A 12,303-nucleotide genomic window follows, 5' to 3' on the forward strand; every position below is an offset into this window, starting at 1 on the left:
TGGCTGGGGGGCTTGTCCAGGGACAGCACGGGCAGAGGCATGGAGGTGAGCTCTGTGCGACAGGAGCCAGGCCTGAGAACGCTCGGGCAGGAGGGGAACTGGGGAGTCAGGAGTCATGTTTGTGAAAAGCTTGCTCGGTGGGTGCACTAGCAGAGGCTGCAGCCAGGAGACTTGGGAGGTCAGGGAACAGGGCACGATCTAGAGAAGGTGTGGAAATTGAGAATAGGGCCACGCACAGTGGCTCATGCATGTAATCCCAGCACGTTAGGAGACTGAGGTGGGAGGATCACTGGAGCCCAGCAGTTCAAGACCAACATAGTGAGACCCTGTGTCTACAAAAAATTTAAAAATTAGCCAGGCATGGTGGTGCACACCTGTAGTCCCAGCTACTTGGGGAGGCTGAGGTGGGAGGATCACTTGAGCCCAGGAGTTTGAGGCTGCAGTGAGCTAGGATCGCACCACTGTACTCCAGCCTGGGTGACAGAGTGAGACCTTGTCTCAAAATAAATAAATAAATGAAAAAAAAAAAAAAAAGAAAAGAAAAATAAAGAAAGAAAGTGAGAATAAACAAGTGGTGAATAATCTGAATGGCAGGGCCATCAGAAGGGGTGCAGGAACTGTCACAAACAGCAAGGCTGTTATTTCACCATCACTTTATGTGCCACACTCGGGATTCCTTGGAAACGCAAGGGGCTTGCTCTTCTAGGTTCACAGGCAGGAAATCGGGCAGTGAACCCAAGTCTCCTCCAGTCACATCAACATCAAGAGCTGAACTGGGACTAGAAGTCACCGCCCCAGGGCTTTTTGCTACCAGGTAAGCCTCGACCCTGTCATTTCCCAGTGCTAAAAAATATTTCCCTTCCTAGAAAAACCTTTTGTTTCTAATAAATGCTTTGTGTTTTAACAGGCAATGGGTTGTGGGGACTGGCAGTGGAGGAACATACTCATTGAAAATCAGACTAGGGACCGGGCATGGTGGCTCACACCTGTAATCCCAGCACTTCGGGAGGCCGAGGTGGGCGGATCACCTGAGGTCAGGAGTTCAAGACCAGCCTGGCTAACATGGCGAAACCCCATCTCTACCAAAAATACAAACAAATTAGCCAGGCATGGTGGTGCATGCCTGTAATCCCAGCTCCTTGGGAGGCTGAGGCAGGAGAATTGTTTGAACCTGGGAGGTGGAGGTTGCAGTGAGCTGAGATCATCATTCCATTGCACTCCAGCCTGGGCAACAAGAGTGAAACTCCCTCTCAAAAAAAAAAAAAAAAAGAAAAAGAAAAGTAAAGTAAAGAAAATCAGACTAGGGCTGGGTGCAGTGTGGCTCAAACCTGTAATCCCAGCACTCCAGGAGGCCAAGACCAGAGGATCACTTAAGCCCAGGAGGCTGATGCTGCAGTGAGCCGTGATCATGCCACCACCCTCCAGCCTGAGCAACACAGTGAGATGTTGTCTCTAAAAAAGAAAAAGAAAATCAAACTAACACTTTGGTTTCCTCAGCAATGTTTGCTTAGGAAGTGGCCTGAATTTTACACTTTTTAAAAGTGTTTTTTAGTGACACTAGGTTTGTTTTGTTTGGTTCAGTGATAGGGTCTCACTCTGTTGCCCAGACTGGAGTGCAGTGGCATGATCTAGGCTCACTGCAACCTCCACCTCCCAGGCTCAAGCGAGTCTCCCACCACCTCAGCCCCAACAGGCACATGCCACCACTCCTGGCTAATCTTTTTAAAAATTTTAGTAAAGATAAGTGGGGCAGGTCTTACCATGTTGCCCAGGCTGTCCTCAAACTCCTGAACTCAAGCGATCCACCTGTCTCGGCCTCCCAAACTGCTGAGGTTACAGGTGTGAAGCACTGCTCCCTGCCAACACTAGGTTTTTGATGTCTTATATTGAGACTAATATTGAGTTGTAGGGGTTTTATATTAATATTAACCACTAAGCATGGGCTGGACTAATTATTTTGGCCTAACATGATGGTATTCATCTATTTTGCAAGCAACGAAGCAAGGGCTTTTTTGTGTATGTATGAAACTTCAGTGGAGATTTCAGAAAATCACTAAATGTAAGACTGTGTCGATTGTTTATGTTGTTCAAGACTTTAAAAAAAATAACTAGAATGATAGAGAATGAGTCTTGGTCACATTTTATTCTTCAACTGCAAGTTGACTTATTTGGTATTTGAATCTTTAAACCTGAAAGCAAGAAAATTGCTTCTAGTTAGTTACAAACAAAATAGCCCAAGGCACTGCTATATTCTAGAATGTTCTGCAGAAAGTGTGGTTTAGGATTTATAACGATGAAGAGAATAGCAAGATAGAATGGCTGACCTCTTCCCACCTCACCTTGTACAGTAGGGAGTCCTTGCAGACAAAACAAGCTTGCAGCTTTGAAAAAGATCTGGGATCTAAAGTGAAGGACAGACCGGGCGCGGTGGCTCACACCTGTAATCCCAGCACTTTAGGAAGCTGAGGGAGGCAGACTGCTTGAGGTCAGGAGTTCTAGACCAGCCTGGCCAACATGGTGAAACCTCGTCTCTACTGAAAATACAAAAATTAGCTGGGTATGGTGGTGGGCGCCTGTAATCCCAGCTACCCGGGAGGCTGAGGCAGGAGAATCGCTTGAACCCAGAGGGTGGAGGTTGCAGTGAGTCAAGATCACACCACTGCACTTGAGCCTGGACAATAGAACGAGACTCCATCTCAATAAATAAATAAATAAATAATAAAGTGAAGGACAGAATGAAGCCATGAAAATCAGGAGTCATGAGGGCATTTTTCTCAAAATATTGTGGTCCATGTATCCTCACAGTCAGAATCTTCTGAGATGTTTACTATAAATACATATCCCCGGGTCTCATTCTAGAACTGCCGGGTGAAAATCTTTGGAAGAGAAGTTTGAGAACCTGTTAAACAAGCTCTCCAGGTAATTCTGTGCATGTTCAGGGTGAGGACTGCTGCATCTGAAGAGGTAAGCCCAGACTGCTGTCAAGGTCAATTCTGCCTAATAGAGCCTCTTCCGGACACGCCGCCATTTCCATGACCACTTGATGAGAAGTACTGCACTTAGCTTTTTCACACTTCTCAAAGTAGCAGATTTATGTGTATTCATAAGGTTCCTTTTCAGTAAGTGAAAATACATCTGGGAAGATTCGGGCTTCGCATTCATATTCACATCTAACACCTGATTGAGACAATTGCTCTGATCTTGGGAGGATGTTCAACTTCAGGCAATGTTTTCTCAAAATCAAGTATTGATTGATGGATGGATTTTTGAGGTGAACATCAGCTCAAGATTTTATTAAAATATGGCACTCTTCATGAATTTGCATGTCATCCTTGCCCAGGGGCCATGCTAATCTTCGCTGTATCGTTCTCATTCAAATTTGAATATTTAAAACTGGACGCTTATAAAGAAAAATAAATGTCCACCTTAGAATTGTGACTTAAGACTATTTTTTGGCCACGTGCAGTAGCTCACACCTGAAATCCCAGCACTTTGGGAGGTGGAGGCAGCAAGGTGGCTTTAGCTGGGGAGTTTGAGACCAGCCCGGGCAATATAGTGAAACCACGTCTTGACAAAAATAAATAAAGGCTATTTTTAATATAATGTTACATACATATGAGCAAACATAATATTAAACTCCTTAGTGTTATTGGTGTCTGACTCCAATACAAGATGTACAAATGAAATACAAACAAAACTATAAAACTAATAAAAATTAAAATTGGCAGCACCGATGAGACAGATGGTGGTGTTTGCTGAAACGAAATTGCTCATGTTAGGTTTATAGTAGTAGAAAGATGTAGCTTCAGGCCCACTTTTATTTTTGATTAAAGTAACACGACTGCAGATAAGGTTTTGTTTGCTAAATTGGAATAATTAGACTTCATACTTAACCAAGCTTTCCCTGGCAAGCAATCCTTCAGTGTCACTTTTTTTTTTTTTTTTTTTTGAGATGGGATCTCACTCTGTCGTGCAGGCTGGAAGACAGTAGTACAATCACAGCTAACTGCAGCCTCGATCTCATGGGCTTAAGAGATCCTCCTGCTTCAGCCTCTCGAGTAGCTGGGACTACAGGCACGAGCCACCACTCCTGGTTAATTTTTGTATTTTTTGTAGAGATGGAGTTTCATTATGTTGCCCAGGCTGGTCTCTAACCCCTGGGTGCAAGTGTTCTGCCTGCTTCGGTGGTCCGAACTGCTGGAATGACAGGCGTGAGCCACTGTGCCCAGCCTTCAATACAACTTTTAATGACATTTTTCTGCAACTTTCAGACACCTACAGCCCTCTAGACGAGGGGCTTTTCTATTTTCTGCAAAGAAAAGCCCCTTGTAGGCTAACAGGCAAATTGAGGTATTATATAGGTACTTACAAAACAAAGAAATGTCTTTTTGACACAAATAAGATACTGCTGGACACTGATATCAATCATAGCATAAGATTTTAATTGATTACTACACCGAAGATTAATCATTTCCCCTCAAAGATTATGTAGAGGCTCCTCAACAGCACAGTTAAATGGGTTTTGAAATATGAGAATATCCTGGCCGGGCGCGGTGGCTCACGCCTGTAATCCCAGCACTTTGGGAGGCCAAGGTGGGCGGATCACGAGATCAGAAGATTGACACCATCCTGGCTAACATGGTGAAACTCCGTCTCTACTAAAAATACAAAAAATTAGCTGGGCGAGGTGGCGGGCGCCTGTAGTCCCAGCCACTCGGAAGGTGGAGTCAGGAGAATGGCGTAAACCCGGGAGGCGGAGCTTGCAGTGAGCCGAGATCGCGCCACTGCGCTCCAGCCCGGGCGACAGAGCGAGACTCTGTCTCAAAAAAAAAAAAAAAAGAAATATGAGAATATCTTTTGCAGTTGCATTGAGGTATGAAAAATACTGCTGGAACAGTTTTGGAAAATGTATTCTCTGCAAATTTGTATGGGATGGAGATCTTGCTTCTTGTTTTAATGTTTGACAGCAGAGGGAGTAAATAAAGCGGCTTGATATTGCTTATGGTTCCAACCACATTGTTGTCATCCAAATGATTTTATTGAATAGAAGTTTTCCATACAACCTCTGTTTCGTCTTGTAGTTTTAGGCTTAATTCATTAAGAAACATTACCAAGTCTGCCGCAGAAGCTACTTTTCAAAGCCATTCAGAATTGTAGTGGTCACAGAAAGTCCTCATTTAGAAAAATGTGAATCTTAACTATGAGATTAAAAAAAAAATCCGTACAATTTTACCACTGCAAAACCATCGAACTGCTGTGTGATAGGGCAAATGAGGATATTTGCTTCTATTTATGACCAAAATTCACGGGACTGAACATTATTAAGCCCTTGAGAACAAATGAAGTTCACTGTTGACACTGTTGGTTGAATAACACATGATAGTCAAATATTTTTCACATATGTACCTGCTGATGACTAGTACAATGAATACAAAGAAGTCTTCCAACACCTCGAATTAAAAAAAAAAAACTTTGTAAATTTGTTAAACCAGGCCTTTATCTTCTCCACATAGTTTTTTTGGGGGATAGGATCTCACTCTGTCATCTAGGCTGGAGTGCAGTTGTGCTATCACAGCTCACTACAGCATCCAGCTCCTGGGCTCAAGCAAGCCTCCCACCCTAGCCTCCTGTGTAGCTGTGGCTACAGACATGCACCAGCATCCTCACTAATTTTTGTATTTTTTGTAGAGATGGGGGGGTCTCTCTCTGTTGCCTAGGCTGGTCTTGAACTCCTGACTTTAAGCCATCCTCCCACCTTGACCTCCTAAAGCATTGGGATTACAGGCGTGAACCACCATAAAATGGATAGTGATTTTTATAACTATCCATTTTAACACATCTTAGTAGATTCCCCATGAGGTTGTACTGAATTAGTGTTTTCTTGAGTGCTCTAAAAATATTCTCAATTATATTTGTTCCACGTAGACCATTCATAGAGGCTAATATTCAGTGACTTCAGACCAGGCATTGACTCCTTGAATAAACAGCAACTGAATAGTGTTGGAAATATCTGTTGAGTGATTAGAAGCCAAGGAAAATCACTCAAAATAATTTGCGTTGTTTTAAAATTGGCTATTGATGTTGCTCTCAATATCCTCAACTGTTTGAGTGACTGTTTTTTACCCAAACGTGAATAGTCTTAAACCAGTTTATTTTATCTGGACACATTTCTCTGGCTTCTGGAATTAAATATGATTTAATTAATTCACTATCAGTAAATGTGCTTGCCTAACAAATGAGCCATTTGGAAATTTATTTTGGTTGCAGCTTCATTTTTATTTTCTGTTTTAGTGAAAAAAAATGATGCTGTAATGAGATATTCTTTCTGAAATTTCCTGATTTTTCTGGCCGGTTGCTTTCCTGTGAGTTGAGAATGCTGTGAAGAATGCTTAGGCTGGTAATGCTGACCTACCATATGGTACTTTTTTCTTTAGCGCATAATTCCTTGTTATCTAATTTGATGATAAAATAATTAGGCTGGGTGCAGTGACTCATGCCTGCAGTCTCAGCACTTTGGGAGGCCAGTGGATTGCTTGTGCCCAAGAATTCAAGACCAACCTGGACAACATGGCAAGACCCTGTCTCTACAAAAGAAAAAATACAAAAATTAGCTAGACGTGGTGGCCTGTGCCTGTAGTCCCAGCTACTCAGGAGGTTGATGTGGGAGGATCGCCTGAGCCCCCAGGGAGGTTAAGGCTGCAGTGAGCTGTGATTATGCCACTGCACTCCAGCCTGGGTGAAAGAGTGAGACCCTGTCTCAAAAAAAAAAAAAAGGTGTGTTGTTTAATTTCTAAAGGTGTGTTTGTTTAATTTCTAGGAATTTTCCAGCTTTACTTCTGTAATTGATCTCTACCTTTATTCCACTGTGGTCAGAGAGGATACATTGTATGATATATATATACATCATATATATTTTATATATATATATATATATATATTTTTTTTTTTTTTTGAGACGGAATCTTGCTCTATTGCCCAGGCTGGAGTGCGGTGGCACTATCTCGGCTCACTGCAAGCTCTGCCTCTGGGGTTCATGCCTGACTAATTTTTTTATTTTTAGTAGAGACGCCTCTCACCACGCCTGGCTAATTTTTTGTGTTTTTGGTAGAGACGGGGTTTCACCATGTTAGCCAGGATGGTCTCGATCTCCTGACCTCATGATCCACCAGCCTTGGCCTCCCAAAGTGCCGGGATTACAAGTGTGAGCCACCGCACCTGGCCACATTGTATGATATTTTAAATAATCGGCCGTTGGGTTGTAGCCTAACATAGGGTCTACCCTGGAAAACTTCCCATGTACGCCTGAGAAGAGTGTGTATCCTTTTGTTGTTGGGTAGCATGTTCTATGTCCGTATATGTCTAATAGACATACAGTTGGTTTACTTTGTTAAATCATCTATTTCCTTACTTATCTTCTGTCTGGTTGTTCCATCCATTATTGATAGTGGGGCACTGAAGTCTACAACTTTTATTATAGAACTGTTTATTTCTCCCTTCAATTCTATTAGTTTGTGCTTTACATATTTCGATGGTCTGTGAGGTGCATAGATGTGTGTGTGTGTGTGTGTGTGTATATATATATATATATATTTTTTTTTTTGAGACAGAGTCCTGCTCTGTCACCCAGTCTGGAGTGAAGTGGCATGATCTCGACTCACTTCAACCTCCACCTCCCAGGTTCAAGTGATTCTGGGACTACAGGTACAGAGCACCACGCCTGGCTAATTATGGTATTGTTTTAGTGAGATGGGGTTTCACCATATTGGTCAGGCTGGTCTCAAACTCCTGACCTCAGGTGATCCACCTTCCTTGGCATCCCAAAGTGCTGAGATTACAGGCATGAGCCACCACACCCAGCAAATGCTTATAATTTTCAGACAAGTTCTCTCTCTGTCGCCCAAGCTAGAGTGCAGTGGCATGATTACAGTTCACTGTGGCCTCAACCTCCTGGGCTCAAGTGATCCTCCCACCTCAGCCTCTCAAGTAGCTGGGACCACATGCACGTGCCACCATGCCTGGCTAATTTTTAAAATTTTTTGTAGAGATGGGATTTCACTATGTTGCCCAGACCGGTCTCGAACTCCTGGGCTCAAGTGATTTGCCCACCTCAGCCTCCCAAAATACTGGGATTACAGGCATGAGCCACTGCCCCCAGCCATATAATTATTATATCTTCTTGCTGTACCAAACCTTTTTATTAATCTATGGTGTCTTTCTTTGTCAACTGTAACTTTAAAAAATTTAAAGTCTATTTTGTCTAATATTAGTATAGTCATCCTGGCCTATTTTACTTACTATTTGCATGGAATATCTTTTTCCATTTTCTCACTTCCAATGGATTGTGTCTTTGGATCTAATAAAAATCATCTGAAGATAGCACATAAGTGGTTCCATGCTTCCTGCCTTACTATCTTTTGTGTTTACTTGATTTTTTATAGTGGAAAATTTAAGTTAATTTCTCATTTCGTTGTGTGTATATCTACAGCTATTTTCTCTGTGGTTACCATGGAGATCGCATTTAACTTCCTAAAGTTATAAAATTCTAATCTGGATTTATACCAATTTAACTTAAATAACATACAAGGCTGGGCGGTGGCTCATGCCTGTAATCCCAGCACTTTGGGAGGTTGAGGCGGCTAGATCACGAGGTCAGGAGTTCAAGACCAGCCTGGCCAGGATGGCAAAACCCCATCTCTATTAAAAATACGAAAATTAGCTGGGTGTGGTGGCAGGTGCCTGTAATCCCAGCTACTCGGGAGGCTGAGGCAGAGAATTGTTTGAACCCAGGAGGCGGAGGCTGTAGTGAGCCGAGATTGTGCCACTGAACTCCAGCCTGGGCAAAAGAGCGAGACTCTGTCTCAAAAATAAAAAAATTTAAAAAATAAAAATAAAAAAATTCCGCTCCTTTATAGCTAGGTCCTCACTCCTCTTGTTTGTTGGTGTCACGAAATTACATGTTTATAATGTGCTGCCCCAAGTCATAAACTAATAATTATTTTAAGTGCTTTTGTGTCTTAAAAGTAAAAAAACAAAATGTGGAATTACAACCCAAAGTTATAATAATACTAGCTCTTTGACTAATTTTTAAAAATGTATTAGTCTCTTAAGAGACTATCATATAGTCTATCATATAGAAAACAAAAAGTGAAGCTAAAAACCTTTGTTACAATAATACCACCTTTTATAATGGCCCATATATTTACCTTTATTGGAATCTTTGTTTCTCCATATGGCTTCCAGTTACTGTCTAATGTCCTTACATTTCACACTGTATGACTTTCCTGAGCATTTATTGTGGGCCAGGTCTAGTGGTAATTCTCTCTTTCCTTTTCTTTTCTTTTTTCTTTTCTTCTCCCTCCCTTCCTCCCTTCCTTCCTTCCCTTTTTCTTTCTTTCTTTCTTTCTTTCTTTTTCTTTCTTTCTTCTTTCTTTCTCCTTCCTTCCTTCCTTTTCTTTCTTTCTTTCTTTCTTTCTTTCTTTCTTTCTTTCTTTCTTTCTTTCTTTCTTTCTTTCTCTTTCTTTCTCTTTCTTTCTCTCTCTTTCTTTCTTTCTTTCTTTCTTTCTTTCTTTCTTTCTTTCTTTCTTTCTTTCTTTCTTTCTTTCTTTCTTTCTTTCTTTCTTTCTTTCTTTCCTTCTTTCTCCCTTTCCTTTTTTCCTTTCTTTCTCTCTCTTTCTCTTTCTTTCTATTTTTTTTTTTTGAGACAGGATCTTGCTGTGTTACTCAGGCTGGTCTCAGACTCCTGGGCTCAAGTGATCCTCTCACCTCAGTCTCCTGAGCAACCAGGATTGCAGGCACACACCACCACACCCGGCTCTCCCTCATTTTTTATCTGGGAATGTCTTAATTTCTCCCTCACTTTTGAAGAACTATTAAGCCAGATATAGGATTCTTGTTGTTGTTGGTTTTATTTTCTTTTAGCACTTTGCATACGTTGGCCCACTGTCTTCTGGCCTGCAGAGTTTCTGGAAGAAATGTGCTGACAGTCTTATTGAGAGACGCTTGTATGTGATGAACCCCTTCCCCCTTGCTGCTCTCAAGATTTTATCTTTGTCTTTCAAAGGTCTGATTCTAATGTGTCTTGGTGTGGGTCTTTGAGTTTATCTTACCTAGAGTTTATTGAGTTTCTTGGATGTTTATATTCATATCTTTCAAGTTTGGGATGTTTTCAGCCATTACTTTTTTGAATATTCTCTTGGCTTCCCTCTTCTTCTTCTGAGATTAGACTTTCACAATATGCATGTTGGTCCACTTGATGGTGTCCCACAAGTCCCTTAGATTCTGTTTACTTTTCTTCGATCTTTTTTCCTTCTGTTCCTTAGACTCAATAATTTCCATTGTCTTTTCTTTAACTTTACTGACTCCTCCTTCTGCCTGCTCAAATCTGCCTTTGAATCCCTCTAGTGAATGTTTCATTTTATTGTGCTTTTCAGCTCTAGAATTTTTTTTGTTTCTTTGGGAGGTAGAGGTTGCAGTGAGCCAAAATCGTCCCACTGCACTCCAGCCTGGGTGACAGAGTGAGACTCTGTCTCTACATAAGTAACTAAAACACGGTAACTCTGGAAATCAGATTCTCAGAGTTTGCTGTTCTTTGTTATGGTTTTTCTTTATTGTTGTTGTTGTTATTTTAATGTTGTTTGCTGCCTCTGTGACAAGAAGTTAGGCTGAGGTGGAAAGCTGATGTTTTCTGAGGCCTCTTGTGAGCCTGCACCTTTCCCTGGGAGGTGTGAGTACTTCCGAATTTTCCATGTATATTCAGTTGCTTTTGACTATCCCAGACTTAGTATTTGACTCCCAAGGGGGAAAGAAAGAAAAAATGAAGGTGGGGGAAGGGCGCTGGCCCTTCATATCCAGAAGAGGGTCTTGCCACAATGACAGAGGTGCAACAAAAACGTCCACCGTTTCTTCGTCTGTGCCTCTGTGATCAAAAGCAGAAACCAGTGATTCTGATATTTGTGGAGATTCCTAATAGTTGGAGGACAGGGCTTCTTTGTCGACCCTGGCTCCTGCAAGTTGGTTCAATCTGCCTTAGAAACACATGCGGCCGGGCCCGGTGGCTCATGCCTTTAATCCCAGCACTTTGGGAGGCCGATCATGAGGCCCCCGAGACCAGCCTGGCCAACATAGTGAAACCCTGTCTCTATTAAAAAATACAAAAATAAGCTGGGTGTGGTGGCACGCACCTGTAGTCCCAGCTACTCGAGAGGCTGAGGCAGAATTGATTGAACCTGGGAGGTGGAGGTTGCAGTGAGTCGAGATTGAGCCACTGCACTTCAGCCTGGGTGACAGAGAGAGACTCTGTCTCAAAAAAAAAAAAAAAGAAAAAAGAAAAAAGAAAAAGAAACACATGCACAGCTGCCTGCCGTGGGGAAAGGTGGTAAGGAAAAGGGTAGTTGCTACTGCACCAAGAGCTGAAATTGACCAAAATTATCCATAATTTACCATCTAAGTCTTCTGCTGAAAGCTGCAAGTCTTCAATAGATTCCAGAGTTCTGAAATAGTTATGACAAAGAGATTCTGCCCGGGTAATTGTTGTCTAGATAGGGAGACTGATTCTTGGTGCTTCCTATTCGATCATCTTTCCAGAATCCTCTGTCCAGGCCTTTGTTTGAAAGTATAGCTTTTTTTTTTTTTTTTTTGAGACGGAGTCTCGCTCTGTCACCCAGGCTGGAGTACAGTGGCCGGATCTCAGCTCACTGCAAGCTCCGCCTCCCGGGTTTATGCCATTCTCCTGCCTCAGCCTCCCGAGTAGCTGGGACTACAGGCGCCTGCCACCTCGCCCAGCTAGTTTTTTGTATTTTTTAGTAGAGACGGGGTTTCACCGTGTTAGCCAGGATGGTCTCGATCTCCTGACCTCGTGATCCACCCGTCTTGGCCTCCCAAAGTGCTGGGATTACAGGCTTGAGCCACCGTGCCCAGCCGAAAGTATAGCTTTAAATCTTGTTACTTTTCCTTTGGTGGGGTTTTATTTTCAGCCTTATTTTATTCACTGTGGCCTTGACTTCCTGGGGTCAAGTAATCCTCCCACCTCAGCCTCTTGAGTAGCCAGGAGTACACCACCATGCTTGGCTGGTTTTTAAATTTTCTGTAGAGATGGGATCTCACTATGTTGCCCAAGCTGGTCTTGAACTCCTGGGCTCAACCTTCACAAAGTGCTGGGATTACTGGCATAAACTACCACACCCAGTCCGGTTTTTTTTGTTGTTGTTGTTTGTTTGTTTGTTTGTTTTTTTTGAGACAGAGTTTTGCTGTGTCACCCAGGCTGGAGTGCAGTGGCATGATCTTGGCTCACTGCAACCTCCACCT

General features: G+C 42.4%; 1 pseudogene; it reads right to left on the reverse strand.

The window, feature by feature from the left end:
- Positions 1 to 3,295: 3,295 nt before the first annotated feature.
- On the reverse strand, positions 3,296 to 3,390 carry LOC123566955 (U6 spliceosomal RNA; annotated as a pseudogene).
- Between the last annotated feature and the right edge of the window lie 8,913 nt (positions 3,391 to 12,303).

Source organism: Macaca fascicularis, chromosome 9 (genome assembly GCF_037993035.2).
Source record: "Macaca fascicularis isolate 582-1 chromosome 9, T2T-MFA8v1.1".
NCBI lineage: Eukaryota > Metazoa > Chordata > Mammalia > Primates > Cercopithecidae > Macaca > Macaca fascicularis.